We start from the raw sequence: 16,967 nt of genomic DNA on the forward strand, positions 1-16,967 counted from the left end.
ACACTCACATTCACACCTACGGTCAATTTAGAGCCACCAGTTAACCTAACCTGCATGTCTTTGGACTGTGGGGGAAACCGGAGCACCCGGAGAAAACCCACGCAGACACGGGGAGAACATGCAAACTCCACACAGAAAGGCCCTCGCCAGCCACGAAGCTCGAACCCGGACCTTCTTGCAGTGAGGCGACAGCACTAACCACTACACCACCGTGCCGCCCCTCATCTCATCTCATCTCATCTCATCTCATCTCATCTCATCTCATTATCTCTAGCCGCTTTATCCTGTCCTACAGGATCGCAGGCAAGCTGGAGCCTATCCCAGCTGACTACGGGCGAAAGGCGGGGCACACCCTGGACAAGTCGCCAGGTCATCACAGGGCTGACACATAGACACAGACAACCATTCACACTCACATTCACACCTACGGTCAATTTAGAGTCGCCAGTTAACCTAACCTGCATGTCTTTGGACTGTGGGGGAAACCGGAGCACCCGGAGGAAACCCACGCGGACACGGGGAGAACATGCAAACTCCGCACAGAAAGGCCCTCGCCGGCCACGGGGCTCGAACCCGGACCTTCTTGCTGTGAGGCGACAGCGCTAACCACTACACCACCGTGCCGCCCGCAACATTTCTAAAATTATGTAAATGGTTAGCACTGTCACCTCACAGCAAGAAGGTCCTGGGTTCGAGCCCAGTGGCCGACGAGGGCATTTCTGTGCGGAGTTTGCATGTTCTCCCAGTGTCCGTGTGGGTTTCCTCTGGGTGCTCCGGTTTCCCCAACAGTCCAAAGACATGCAGGTTAGGCTAATTGGTGGCTCTAAATTGACCGTAGGTGTGAATGTGAGTGTGAATGGTTGTCTGTGTCTGTGTGTCAGCCCTGCGATAGCCTGGCGACTTGTCCGGGGTGTACCCCGCCTCTCACCCATAGTCAGCTGGGATAGGCTCCAGCTTGCCTGCGACCCTGTAGAACAGATGATGGATGGATGTAAATTGAAACGAGGGGGCATGGTGGTGTAGTGGTTAGCATTGTCGCCTCACAGCAAAGAGGTGCTGGGTTCAAGCCCAAGAAAGGGGGGACCTTTCTGTGTGGAGTTTGCATGTTCTCCCAGTTTTCCTCTGGGTGCTCTGGTTTCCCCCCACAGTCCAAAGACATGCAGGTTAGTTGAATTGGTGGCTCTAAATTGAATGTGAGTATGAGTGTGAATGGTTGTTTGTCTCTGTGTCAGCCCTGCAACCTGGCGACTTGTCCAGGGTGTATCGTGCCTCTCGCCCATAGTTAGCTGGGATGGGCTCCAGCTGTAGAACAGGATAAACTGCTACAGATAATGGGATGGGCACGGTGGTGTAGTGGTTTGCACTGTTGCCTCACAGCAAGGAGGTTCTGGGTTCAAGCCCAGTGGCAGATGGGGGGGCTTTCTGTGTGGAGTTTGCATGTTCTCCAGGTTTTCCTCTGGGTGCTCTGGTTTCCCCTCACAGTCCAAAGACATGCAGGTTAGGTGAATTAGTGGCTCTAAATTGACTTTGAGTGTGAATGGTTGTTTGTCTCTATGTGTCAGCCCTGCGATGACCTGGTGACTTGTCCAGGGTCTCCACCTCTTGCCCATAGTCAGCTGGGATAGGCTCCAGTTTGCCTGTGACCCTGCACAGGATAAGTGGTTATGGATGTAAACTGAAAACATGAGAAAGCTCAAGTCACATGCTAAGATTTAGATTTCTAAAATGAACTCTTTAGCTGGGGTGGCACGGTGGTGGAGTGGTTAGCACTGTCGCCTCACAGCAAGAAGATCTGGGTTCGATCCCCATGGCCGGCGAGGGCCTTTCTGTGCGGAGTTTGCATGTTGTCCGCGTGGGTTTCCTCCGGGTGCTCCGATTTCCCCCACAGTCCAAAGACATGCAGGTTAGGTTAACTGGTGACTCTAAATTGACCGTAGGTGTGAATGTGAGTGTGAATGGTTGTCTGTGTCTGTGTCAGCCCTGTGATGTCCTGGCGACTTGTCCAGGGTGTACCCAGCCTTTCGCCCGTAGTCAGCTGGGATAGGCTCCAGCTTGCCTGCGACCCTGTAGAACAGGATAAAGCGGCTAGAGATAATGAGATGAGATGAGCTTTACTACCCTGCATAAGTATTCACCCCCCTACCCCAGTGAACTTTTCCAAATTTTCAAGTGTTACAAGCTGAAATTAAAATTGACATAAATGACATTACACATAGGCTCCAGCTTGCCCATGATCCTGTAGGACAGGATAAGAGGCTACAGATAATGGATGGATGGACATTACACATCATGAATCTTCCTGGAAAGTTATGCTTGTATTTTATTATATGGCCTGAGCTACTTCTGGTAAAATTGTGCACTCTGATTGTTTCCTTGGCGGGCAGTATTTTTCCATAATGCCCACTGACGATGACAGACTTTCTTTCCAAGGCGCCAGCTTTCAATATTGCCAAAAACAAACAAAACCAAAATGACAAAAAAGATTATTTAGAAATCAAAATGGAATCAAAAATGGCCAAAACACAAAAGACGAACAAGTCACTGAGTTATTCAAGAAATGAGCAATGAAGAGCAGAAACTGCTAACCACTAACAGAAGTTCAGTTCTGAAACCAATAGCCATTTATTCTGCATACCTACGTTACAAATGTGACGAGACTGAAAGCAACGTCATGCCTCATTATAATGACCGTCTATTTTAATCTTAAAAATAAAAAAGCCATATACAGTAATTAAATCCTTATTAACTTTGTTGGCTCGGCCTTTACTGGAAATATCAGACCTCTGTCTTTTTGTTCGGTCCCATACTGTCAAGACCTTGGTCTGATATTTTCCCATAAAGACCTCGTGCTCAGTCAATAAGTAGTTAATAATCCAGCATTGTTCTTGTGAAACATATAAATGATCTCAGTATAAATACACCTGTTCCTGGAAGGCCCCAGGGTTTGTTTCTGTAACCTAAACAAACAGCATCATGAAGGCCAAAAAGCTATTTAAAAAGTCTCAAACAAAGTTTTGGAAAAGTATGAATCACCACTATTTTTGGTATTTAAAAAAAAATCCTTACCATCCAGGGGAGAGTAAAGACCTTAGGCATTTGCCAGAGAAGTAACCAAAAGACCAAGAGTAACTGATGGAACTGGAGAGATGCACAGATGAATTCTACACAGGACAGCCATAGCCCAGACATTCTACAAAACTGAGCTCTACAGAAGAGTATTTAAAAAAAAAAAAGCCATATAAAATCCCATTTGGAGGCTCAGCAAAAATTTAAAAAGTTTCTATGGTCTGTTAAGACCAAAATTGAAAATTTTGGCACATTGTTATATTTAATGGAACCCCAACAATTCCCATCACCAAGATAACACTATCTCCAGAATGAATCATGGTGGTGGCAGCAGCATGATGTGGGGAGGCTTTTCCCAATAATTTGTGACTGAAAAATATACAACCCCATTTCCAAAAAAGTTGGGATGCTGTGTGAACTGTAAATAAAAACAGAATGTGATGATTTGCAAATCATGGAAACCCTATATTTCATTGAAAATAGTACGAAGACAACATATCAAATGTTGAAACTGAGAAATTTTATTGTTTTGTGAAAAATATATGCTCATTTTGATTTTAATGTCCGCAACATGTTTCAGAAAAGTTGGGGCAGGGGCAACAAAAGACTGAAAAATCATGTAATGCAAAAAAAAAAAAAAAATTAATAATTTGGTTAATTGGCAACAGGTCAGTAACATGATTGGGTATAAAAGGAGCATCCCAGAGAGGTGGAGTCTCTCAGAAGTAAAGATGGGGAGGGGTTCACCGCTCTGTGAAAGACTGCATGGGCAAACAGTGCAACAATTTAAGAATAACATTCCTCAATGTAAAATTGCACAGAATTTGGGGATCACATCATCTATGGTACATAATATCATTAAAAGGTGCAGAGAATCTGGAGAAATCTCTGTATGCAAGAGACAAGGCTGAAAACTGACATCGGATGCCTGTGATCTTCAGGCCCTCAGGCGACACTGCATTAAAAGCAGACACGTGTCTGTAGTGGAAATCACTGTATGGGCTCAGGAACACTTCAGAAAACCATCATCTGTGAAAACAGTTCATTACTACATCCACATCTGCAAGTTAAAACCAGATATAAACAATATCCAGAAACACCGCCATCTTCTCTGGGCCTGAGCTCTTTTACGATGGACCGAGGCGAAGTGGAAAATTTTCCCGAGGTCTGATGATTCAAAATTAGAAATTCTTTTAGAAATCATAGACACAACATCCTCCAGGCTAAAGAGGAGAGGGACCATCCGGCTTGTTATTAGTGCACAGTTCAAAAGCCAGTGTCTGTGATGGTATAAGGGTGCATTAGTGCTCATGACATAGGTAGCTTGTCCATCTGGGAAGGCATCATTAATGCTGAATGATATATACATGTTTCAGAGCAATATGCTGCCATCCAGACAAAATCTTTTCAGGGAAGGCCTTCCTTCTTTCAGGAAGACAATGCCAAACCACAATGTAAAACTGCATGGTTCTGGAGTAAAAGAGTCTGGGTGCTAAACTGGCCTGCCTGCAGTCCAGACCTGTGTCCAAGTAAAAACATTTGGAGCATTATGAAGCACAAAATATGACAAAGGAGACCCCAAACTGTTGAGCAACTGAAATTGTATATCAGGTAAAAAGGGTACAAATAGTTCTCTTTCAAAATTACAGTAATTGGTCTCCTCAGTTCCCAAACGTTTACAGAGTGTTGTTAAAAGTAGAGGTGGTGCAACACAGTGGTAAACATGCCCCATCCCAACTTTTTTGAAACATGTTGCTGACATCAAATTCAAAATGAGCATACTGTATATTTTTTTAAAAAACAATAAAATTTCTCAGTTTCAACATTTGATATGTTGCCTTTATACTATTTTCAATGAAATATAGGGTTTCCATGATTTGCAAATTATTGCATTCTGTTTTTATTTACAGTTTACACAGCGTCCCAACTTGTTTGGAATTGGGGTTGTATTGCAACTTATGTATAAGACTAAAATTCCCCAATTTTGCAAATACAACGACTTCTTTAAATCCACCTCTTCTCTTTCCCTGCTAGATAATGTGAACAAAGGGTAAGTTTTGGTGAGTGAGGGGTGAAAGGGACTTCTCTACTTGAACGCAACCACATTTTACTGATTAAAGAGAAACTGGACTCATGCATTTTATTAAACAATAGAACACATTCACTAAACTGTTTTAGGAATATGAAGCAGAGAATTTTGTGATGGTCATATTTTATAAATTTCTGTTTGCGCCACTGCGTTTAGTTTCATCTGGGTCCATAATCTGGCACCAGATACTAAACAGGATACATGTCAGAAATGATTATGAAGGCGTTTGGCGAGATGCTTGCGGTTGAAAATATTTAAATATCCTGCAGGCATAGATATTTACATATTTTTAATATTAGCAGCCAGCATGAATTTTCCTCTTTGATTTGCATGAAGACCATCTCTACTGGCCAGTTTTGATGGCAAACTGCCTAGTGTTTTTCAGTTAGAAAGGAAAACACTTTTTTCGTTCCAGGACTGGGCTCAGCAAATGCTCAGGCCTTGTATATAAATTTGACAGATGATATTGCAGATATACTCACCATCTTTTGAAGCTTAAACCATACAGTACTTCTGCCTTCTCACGCCTTTATAAGTGTGATAATCAGCGTTTTATGTTGTTGTCTGGTTGAAATTAACTTGGCTCTGCTAGACTAATTTTTGAGGCAGCTTGGTGGTGTTCGCATGGTGGTAACCTACCTGAAGCATTCTGCATGGGAAGCCTGACTCTGTGGCTATAACTATGTCTGCACTCAACCTGTAGTGACTGGCTGGCATCCAGGGTATGTGCTTTTTGTGGGAAATAAAAAAATGGACTAACTTTTTTTTTCTACAGGCATGGAGTATAATGATTGCCTGTCACTGGCTGTATTTGGCTTCCTCGCAGTCTTGTAAAAATAAAACTCATACTTAAATTACCTGGAGTGAGTGAAAGCAAAAGGACTGGATCAGAGAAAAGAGACCATCTCAGGATTCGTCATCTTGGAAATATTTACAAAAAGACTATATAATCTATGTTTCATAGGCATTTTGCTCATATTGGTGCTGTGGAGTTTCAGCAAATAACTTCGATATAGAATTTCAGCATATTTTTAAAATGATTTTGTCAAGGATCAGGTAAATTCATTACATAACATTGTAACAGTATAAGGCAATATACAAGAGATGCATTCATACAACACAAAAGTACCAACTAATTCAAGCTAATTTAAGCAAATATGATTAAAACAGAACACAGTGGTGCTTGAAAGTTTGTGAACCCTTTAGAATTTTCTATATTTCTACATAAATAGGACCGAAAACATAATCAGATTTTCACACAAGTCCTAAAAGTAGATCAAGAGAACACAGTTAAACAAATGAGACAAAAATATGATACTTGGTTATTTATTTATTGAGGAAAATGATCCAATATTACATATCTGTGAGTGGCAAAAGTATGTGAACCTCGAGGATTAGCAGTTCATTTGAAGGTGAAATTAGAGTCAGGTGTTTTCAATCAGTGGGATGACAGTCAGGTGTGAGTGGGCACCCTGTTTTATTTAAAGAACAGGGATCTATCAAAGTCTGATCTTCACAACACATGTTTGTGGAAGTGTATCATGGCACGAACAAAGGAGATTTCTGAGGACCTCAGAAAAAGCGTTGCTGATGCTCACCGGGCTGAAAAAGGTTACAAAACCATCTCTAAAGAGTTTGGACTCCACCAATCCACAGTCAGACAGATTGTGTACAAATGGAGGAAATTCAAGACCATTGTTACCCTCCCCAGGAGTGGTCGACCAACAAAGATCACTCCAAGAGCAAGGCGTGTAATAGTCAGAAAGGTCACAAAGGACCCCAGGGTAACTTCTAAGCAACTGAAGGCCTCGCTCACATTGGTTAATGTTAATGTTTATGAGTCCACCATCAGGAGAACACTAACAACAATTGTGTGCATGGCAGGGTTGCAAGGAGAAAGCCACTGCTCTCCAAAAAGAACATTGCTGCTCGTCTGCAGTTTGCTAAAGATCACATGGACAATCCAGAAGGCTATTGGAAAAATGTTTTATGGACGGATGAGCCAAAATAGAACTTTTTGGTTTAAATGAGAAGCATTATGGTTGGAGAAAGGAAAACACTGCATTCCAGCATAAGAACCTTATCCCATCTGTGAAACATGGTGGTGGTAGTATCGTGGTTTGGGCCTGTTTTGCTTCATCTGGGTCAGGACGGCTTGCAATCATTGATGAAGCAATGAATTCTGAATTATACCAATGAATTCTGAAGGAAAATGTCAGGACATCTGTACATGAACTGAATCTCAAGAGAAGGTGGGTCATGCAGCAAGACAACGACCCTAAGCACACAAGTCGTTCTACCAAAGAATGGTTAAAGAAGAATAAAGTTAATGCTTTGGAATGGCCAAGTCAAAGTCCTGACCTTAATCCAATTGAAATGTTGTAGAACGACCTGAAGTGAGCAGTTCATGTGAGGAAACCCACCAACATCCCAGAGTTGAAGCTGTTCTGTATGGAGGAATAGGCTAAAATTCCTCCAAGCCGGTGTGCAGGACTGATCAACAGTTACCGGAAACGTTTAGTTGCAGTTATTGCTGCACAAGGGGGTCACACCAGATACTGAAAGCAAAAGGTTCACATACTTTTGCCAGTCACAGATATGTAATATTGGATCATTTTCCTCAATAAATAAATGACCAAGTATAATATTTTTGTCTCATTTGTTTAACTGGGTTCCCTTTATCTACTTTTAGGACTTGTGTGAAAATCTGATGATGTTTTAGGTCATATTTATGCAGAAATGTAGAAAATTCTAAAGGGTTCACAAACTTTCAAGCACCACTGTAGGTATAATAAAAATACAATGTACAATATAAGTAATTGGTTAAAAATAAAAAAGCACTGTGTGAAAGTAAGGAGTAAGTGAACATAGAAGAGCTAGGGGTCAATAGGCGAGAGGCTATTTAGGAACTTGGACGTGTGCAGCTGCCTGCATTGTTGGCACAAGGCACAAGTGAAACTTCATCTTCTTTTTCCTCGTGTTGAGCAATGGAACACACCGAGATGTTCTTCTGTGTGCCCTTCACCCCCTGATGATCCTTAACATGTGATATGAGTGGTGATGAAAAACAGGCTCATGTAAAACAAATGAAAATGACCACCTACAGTTTGTAAAGTCCATCCAAAGATGGCGCCAGCTTTCCAAGTCACACCAGACACTTGTGTAACATACTGTATGTTCTACACCTCAACCTTGTTATGCACGTCATACAATAAAAATGATAATGGAAATGTTAAAATGCACGGTCTGTTAAAAAGTCCTGAGATTTCTAGACATACATTTGTTAGGATAATATCTGGTCAACAACGGCAACTACGAAAAAAAAATAGAAAAAGTGCTGCTTGTAACTTGTAATCATGAATAATGGAATAATGAATTAATCTTCATACAAGAGTAGCACAAGAATGCTTTACATGATGACAACTAACCACTTGTGGCAGGATGTAAATAATGTGATCGCATATGATAAATACATGAAGAGCCTAAAGACACATTTGTTAATTAAAATGTGGAATTAGATTTTTTTTTCAGCAAAAGATATAATCTTAAGGGTATTTGAAGACTTTATTTATGAGGTTCTTTCACTGCCAACGATGTGTTGAGTGCTTGACTTGATCAACTGTCATTGTCTTTGCCTTTTCTCTTATTTATTATTATTATTTATTTATTTTCAATTATTGGCAGCACGGCGGTGCAGTGGTTAGCACTGTCACCTCACAGCAAGAAGGTTTTGGGTTCGAGCCCAGCGGCTGACGGGGGCTTTTCTGTGTGGAGTTTGCATGTTCTCCCCGTGTTCGCGTGAGTTTCCTCCGGGTGCTCCGGTTTCCTCCACAGTCCAAAGACATGCAGGTTAGGCTAATTGGTGGCTCTAAATTGACCGTAGGTGTGAATGTGAGTGTGAATGGTTGTCTGTGTCTATGTGTCAGCCCTGTGATGACCTGCAACTTGTCCAGGGTGTACCCCGCCTTTCGCCCGTAGTCAGCTGGGATAGGCTCCAGCTTGCCTGCGACCCTGTACAGGATAAACAGCTACAGATAATGGATGGATGGATGGATGGATGGCAGCATGATGGTGCAGTGGTTAGCATTGTTGCCTGACAGCAAGAAGGTTTTGGGTTCGAGCCCAGTGGCCGACGGGGGCCTTTCTGTGTGGAGTTTGCATATTCTCTCCGTGTCTGCATGGGTTTCCTCCGGGTGCTCCAGTTTCCCCCACAGTCCCAAGGCATGCAGTTAGGCTAACTGGCTACTCTAAATTGCCTAAAGGCGCTTCCCAAGCCCAGAAATGGAAGGGTTGCGGCAAGAAGGGCATCAGGCATTAAACTATGCTCCAATTAATATGGCATGTCGATCATTAGGGTCCACATGGACCCTGACCTGGCAACAGTGCTTGATGATGATGATAATCATCATCATCATATATTATTTATTTGAATATCACAGAGCAGCTGAACACTCTTAAAGTACAGCATTAACTGTCCTCATGTGTGTACATGAGCTCACAGAAGCCCACAATTGTCTAGTGTTGTTCTGATTGACAGCAGAAAGAGTAACATCACCCTACCCACATACAGAACTTTGTCAATTATGCTCTCTTTGACTCCTGACCACACATGACTCTGGCATCATTGTGACTTGAACTCATGACCTCCTGCTGAGGATAAACACTTTAATGTTGAACCATCTGGGAACTCATCTCATCTCATCTCATTATCTCTAGCCGCTTTATCCTTCTACAGGGTCGCAGGCAAGCTGGAGCCTATCCCAGCTGACTATGGGCGAAAGGCGGGGTACACCCTGGACAAGTCGCCAGGTCATCACAGGGCTGACACATAGACACAGACAACCATTCACACTCACATTCACACCTACGGTCAATTTAGAGTCACCAGTTAACCTAACCTGCATGTCTTTGGACTGTGGGGGAAACCGGAGCACCCGGAGGAAACCCACGCGGACACGGGGAGAACATGCAAACTCCACACAGAAAGGCCCTCGCCGGCCCCGGGGCTCGAACCCAGGACCTTCTTGCTGTGAGGCGACAGCGCTAACCACTACACCACCGTGCCGCCCCCATCTGGGAACTCATGTGTCTATATATTGATTTGTTATGGCTTTCACTGTCATTTAGATGTGTAAATTGTTTTCTTGTGTAGTTTACTAAGATCAAATGACATATTTTGGCTTTCTAAGATAATTAACAGTAAAAACAGCAGTTAGAGAAATTAAGGTGCAACTTTCACTTTGTCCAGGGGACTGGGTTTTTTTTTTTTTCAGTTATTTAGTCATAAAATCAAAGGACGAGCATAATGAAACCTCAAAATGACAATAGAAAGTATGGAACAGAACAGAGAGAATGATACAATCATAATTACTGAGAAAATACCCATCAGCTACACATGAAAATGTATTTCATGATAGCCAACAATGACAAAGCATTGCACAAAGCTGACGTATTTTGGCAGTGTTGGAACTTATGTCATACTTTTTGACTCAAACAGACTTTTTTCTTACCATTATTGTTGCAAGACATGAGACTGACAGGCATCTGGAGGCAATATTTTTACCCCAAACAGATTAAAACATTATACCATTACTACGGTGGCAAGTGTTTATCACAAACACATGCATATGTCAACTTTTTCATGCTTTCTTTTCTTTTTGAGGGGGCTTGGGGGGATTATGATGGAGTAAGACGGCAGAAACAATCAAGCTTTCAGCAAGCAACAGCTGCCTCCATAAGGAACCACATGCCTGGCTCACTTACCTTGAAAACACACACACACACACACACACACACACACGTTTGTCTCACTATCCTTGTGAGGACCTTACGCTGACATAATTATTAATGTAGTTAATTAATGCTGTGCCTTCATCTAAACTTAACCCCAACCTTACCCTCAGTAATGAAAAGGAAACTTTTTGTCTCTTTTATTTTTTTTAATTTTTGTTAACCTCCTAAGGCCCAAGCTGTTTTTTTACATGCATTTTTTATTTCTCTTTGCTATTTGGGCTTATTAGAACCTGATTAGAATAAAAACTAAGCATCATCTTTTGATAAGATGTACTTTTAGAGAAAAAGTATGTCCACATATGTGGATTCTTGTTCCGAATTTCTAAAAAGTGCTGTCCACGCATGTGACCGCTAAGCCCTAGGAGGTTAAACAACAATTATTTTCTTGTGTGTCAGGTATGCGAGGTAGGTGGATGTAAGTGCAGAGGACTCAAGTCAGACTTCAGCCGAAAATACGAGGTGAGGGGCTGAGACAGAGAGACCCGGAAGTGGCGTGGAATGACATATTGAAAAGCTTCTGCTACATCCATTGTATGGGGACGTATTCTGTCAGGTACGCGAGGTAGGTGGATGCAAGTGCAGAAGTTTCAGTTTAATAAAATGCAGAAACAGGCAAAAAGGTCGGGCGAGGCACAAACAGGATATCAGAGGCAAATCGATAACGGGAATGAGAAACAGGCACAGGAATCAAGAAACAGGAAGTCAAGAACACGGGAAGAAACACTCGGTAATGCGTACAGACGTATCGTAATACTTCGCACTGAATGTGCATCAGCATAGTCCTTAAGTAGGTGCACACATAGTTCCTTAATAGAGTTCAGGTGTGCTTCGTGAACAGCGCATGCTGGAGATCGCTCGACGCGCGCACAGCCCAAGGCGCATCTTCACGTGCACGCACCACAGTGCACAGGACTGACATTATAGGGACCAGACAAATGTCCCCACAAGATCAAATTGTCAAATTTTACGATTCTTTTGGAGACATCTGGTCCTCAGTAGAATACACACACACACATACTATCCTTGTGAGGACCTTCCACTGGCATAATTATTAATGTAGTTGATTAATGCTGTGCCTTCATCTAAACCTAGCCCTAACCTTAACCTCAGTAATGAAAAGGAAACTTTTTGTCTCTTTTATTTTTTAATTTTTGTTAAACAACAAAAACAACAACAATTTTCTTATGGGGCGGCACGGTGGTGTAGTGGTTAGCGCTGTCGCCTCACAGCAAGAAGGTCCTGGGTTCGAGCCCCGGGGCCGGCGAGGGCCTTTCTGTGTGGAGTTTGCATGTTCTCCCCATGTCCGCGTGGGTTTCCTCCGGGTGCTCCGGTTTCCCCCACAGTCCAAAGACATGCAGGTTAGGTTAACTGGTGACTCTAAATTGACCGTAGGTGTGAATGTGAGTGTGAATGGTTGTCTGTGTCTATGTGTCAGCCCTGTGATGACCTGGCGACTTGTCCAGGGTGTACCCCGCCTTTCACCCGTAGTCAGCTGGGATAGGCTCCAGCTTGCCTGCGACCCTGTAGAAGGATAAAGCGGCTAGAGATAATGAATGAATGAATGAATGAATTTTCTTATGGGAACCAGCCAAATGTCCCCACAAGATCAAATTTTCAGAGTTCACTATGCTTGTGGGGACATTTGGACCTCAGTAGAATATAAACACACACACACACACACACACACTGTACTGGCTACCACACAGCTCTCTTCACTTCCCAAACATTCTGTTAAACATCTCTTTTGCTGATTGTCCATTTGCAGTAGTGTGTGTGTGTGTGTGTGTGTGTGTGTGTGTGTGTGTGTGTGTTTATATTCGACTGAGCATCAAATGACTCTACAAGGATGGTAAAATCTGACAATTTGATCTTGTGGGGACATTTGTCTGGTCCCCATAAGAAAATAATAATTGTTGTTGTTGTTTAACAAAAATAAAAAAAAATAAAAGAGACAATAAGCTTAATTCCTTTTTGTTACTGACGTTAAGGTTAGGGCTAGGTTTAGATGAAGGCACAGCATTAATTAACTACATTAATAATTCTGTCAGTGGAAGGTCCTCACAAGGATAGTGAGACAAACGTATGTGTGTGTGCACCTCTTGTAAGTATGGAAGTGTGTGTTTATATTCATTTTGTCAGAGAACAAAGGGTTCAGAAAAAGGTGAAACGGAAAAGGTGTGAGTATGCTGTGTATTTAGGCAAAAAAACAAGTCGTTCAAGGTCTTTTTGGCAGTGAAAAAATGCTTCAAGGTCTAACACCACAGAACGTTTACTGTTTTCTTCACCCCTGTGTTCTTTGGGAGTAAAGGAGCAGCAGATGGGAGCAAGGAGTTGCAGGTCACCATGACACCAGAACTTCGTCAGTTCTCACATTCAGTGTAACTGCCTTCTTCTCATCATCTATCTTTCTCTTTCTTTCTCATGCTCACTCTTCTTACTCAGTTCTCACTCTTTGAGATGATGATGAGTTATTATTGCATTTAAAGCCAGGCTTTCCCCCCTCAGTTTCTGGGTGATGGGTGTCGGGGTAATATGACACGGCTGGCATGCTGTAATTGACTTGCACCACACACACTCAAACAAAGCTCAAGACGTTTGTTTTGTAGTACAATTCTTGAAGAAACTCTAGAGAAATAGATGCTGCTCTCTTCTTTGGTTTGATTTCGAGTTTTTCCATATTTGTGCTATTTACATCCAAGTCATATCAGGCCTAACAGCAAGAAGCGCCCTTTCCTGTAACTCAGTTTATTCATATACCATCTATGAATAAATATACAGCTAAACAATGAACCAGCAGGGTTTTTTGTTTCATTTGTTTGTTTATTTTTAATATAGAAGCTATAGAATTTAAATGTTGTATTTATGAGCATACCTCTAACTTGAAGACTCTCACTGCCATAAGAACTATTTTGATAGCTTTTTCTCAGTTTTGTGTTTCCCTTACATTATATTGCTCTAGAGAACCTTTTTACTTTTTTCTCATCTCATCTCATTATCTCTAGCCGCTTTATCCTGTTCTACAAGGTCGCCGGCAAGCTGGAGCCTATCCCAGCCGACTACGGGCGAAAGGCGGGGTACACCCTGGACAAGTCGCCAGGTCATCACAGGGCTGACACATAGACACAGACAACCATTCACACTCACATTCACACCTACGGTCAATTTAAAGTCACCAGTTAACCTAACCTGCATGTCTTTGGACTGTGGGGGAAACCGGAGCACCCGGAGGAAACCCACGCGGACACAGGGAGAACATGCAAACTCCGCACAGAAAGGCCCTCGCCAGCCACGGGGCTCGAACCCGGACCTTCTTGCTGTGAGGCGACAGCGCTAACCACTACACCACCGTGCTGCCCCTAATTTGGATTTAAATTAGTAAATAATTAAGAACCTTTGATTGGATAATTATTCTTTTAACCCTAACTGATGCAGTGAGTAGCTTCTCATTTCTTAAACAAACATGTCAGAAGACGTATCCCATGGTCATGGAAAAGATGTTACCATGTTTCAGAAGGGTCAAATTATTGGCCTGCATCAAGCAAAGAAAACAACTAAGGAGATTACTGAAATGACTGGGATTGGGTTAAGAACTGTCCAATGCATTATTAAAACCTGGAAGGATAGTGGTGAATTGTCAAGTTTGTGGAACAAATGTGGTGAGAAAAAAATCTTGACTAACTGTGATCAGAGATCACCTAAATACTTTGAAAGTCAAAGAATAAAAAATCGATAGTAGAACTCATGACTATGTTTAATAGTGAAAGTAATATCATTTCCACATGCACAATGCAACGAGAATTTACAGGATTGTGACTAAACAGCTGTGTATACATAACAAAACGACTTGTTACTGAGGCTAATCAGAAGAAAAGGTTTTAGTTTGTTAGGGAGCATGAAGATTTGACTCTGGAGCAATGGAAAAAGGTCATGTGGTTAGATGAGTCCAGATTTACCCTATTCCTGAGTGATGGGGGCATCAGAATAAGAAGGGAAGCACATGAATTGATGCACCCATCATGCATAGTGGTCACTCTACAAGCCTTTGGAGGCAGTGTTATAACCTGTGGTTGCTTCAATTGGTCAGGTCGAGGCTCAGTAACGTTATGGGGCAATAAAATGAAGTCAGCCGACTACCTAAATGTACTGAGTTATCTCACCAATGGATTTTTTTCTTCCCTGATGGTATGGGCATAAAATTAGGGTTCAGATTGTGAAATAGTGGTTCAGGAAGCATGAGGAATCATCTTCACAAATGACTTGGCCACTGGGCGGCACGGTGGTGTAGTGGTTAGCGCTGTCGCCTCACAGCAAGAAGGTCCTGGGTTCGAGCCCCGTGGCCGGCGAGGGCCTTTCTGTGCGGAGTTTGCATGTTCTCCCCGTGTCCGCGTGGGTTTCCTCCGGGTGCTCTGGTTTCCCCCACCGTCCAAAGACATGCAGGTTAGGTTAGCTGGTGACTCTAAATTGACCGTAGGTGTGAATGTGAGTGTGAATGGTTGTCTGTGTCTATGTGCCAGCCCTGTGATGACCTGGCAACTTGTCCAGGGTGTACCCCGCCTTTCGCCCGTAATCAGCTGGGATAGGCTCCAGCTTGCCTGCGACCCTGTAGAACAGGATAAAGCGGCTAGAGATAATGAGATGAGATGAGACTTGGCCACCACAGAGTCCTGACCTTAACCCCAATGAAAATCTTTGGGATGTGCTGGAGAAGAATTTACAGAGTGGTTCAAGTCTCCAGTCGTCAAGCCAAGATTTCAGTGAAAAATTAATTCTGGATGGAAATAAATGTTGTGACATTGCATAAGGTTGTTGAAACAATGCCATGGCAAATGTGCACCATAATCAAAGCTAAAGGCGGCCCAAAAAATATTAGAGTGTGCAACTTTTCTTTGGCTGGACAATGTATTATACTTTATTTTATTATATAATACTAGTCACACAAAGTAGTTATTTCATCTTGGTGTAAGGGAACCTCAATTCACCTCAAATCTGACCCTATTTAGAACTAAGGCTGAAGACCAAAACCTGCAGTCCAAGGGTAGCAAATCTGAAATGGTGTAAAGTAGGTTTCTAAGGACCAGAGATTATTTACATTGCTTTGCTAGGAGATATTGATTTTTGATGTTGATGGTCTACAATTTGCTGGCAGAAGTTACCAACAAAAGTAATACAGTTGATTAAAAAGATTCTTAATTAAATCACCATATAACATTTTACTTACACTGTGGTGGACATTAAAAGGCATTAAATAGATAGATAGATAGATAGATAGATAGATAGATAGATAGATAGATAGATTAGACTGGAGGGCGGCACGGTGGTGTAGTGGTTAGCGCTGTCGCCTCACAGCAAGAAGGTCCTGGGTTCGAGCCCCGGGGCCGGCGAGGGCCTTTCTGTGTGGAGTTTGCATGTTCTCCCCATGTCCGCGTGGGTTTCCTCCGGGTGCTCCGGTTTCCCCCACAGTCCAAAGACATGCAGGTTAGGTTAACTGGTGACTCTAAAATTGACCGTAGGTGTGAATGAGAGTGTGAATGGTTGTCTGTCTATGTGTCAGCCCTGTGATGACCTGGCGACTTGTCCAGGGTGTACCCCGCCTTTCGCCCGTAGTCAGCTGGGATAGGTTCCAGCTTGCCTGCGACCCTGTAGAAGGATAAAACGGCTAGAGATAATGAGATGAGATGAGATTAGACTGCATGGTGGCCCTTCTCACCTGTCACTGCTTGACCTCATTAATGCTCTTGTGGTTGAATGGGCAAATCCACACAACCACATTCCAAAATCTAGTGGAAAGCCTACCCAGAAGAGAGGAGATTATTATAACAGCAAAGGGGGAATAAAGCCCCTTTACAAACCATTGGCCATATAGTATAGATAGATATAGATAGACTAATAATATAGATGCTTAATTCCATGTCGCACAGTGTTTTCACTGGTATGTTTACTGTCTGTCAAGCCTCAACAAGGGCCTCAGACAGCCAGTACTTCTCTCAGTATGTGAGCTGTACCCAAAAGGGCTGATTTC

Source organism: Neoarius graeffei, chromosome 23 (assembly GCF_027579695.1).
Source record: "Neoarius graeffei isolate fNeoGra1 chromosome 23, fNeoGra1.pri, whole genome shotgun sequence".
In the NCBI taxonomy this organism is placed as follows: domain Eukaryota; kingdom Metazoa; phylum Chordata; class Actinopteri; order Siluriformes; family Ariidae; genus Neoarius; species Neoarius graeffei.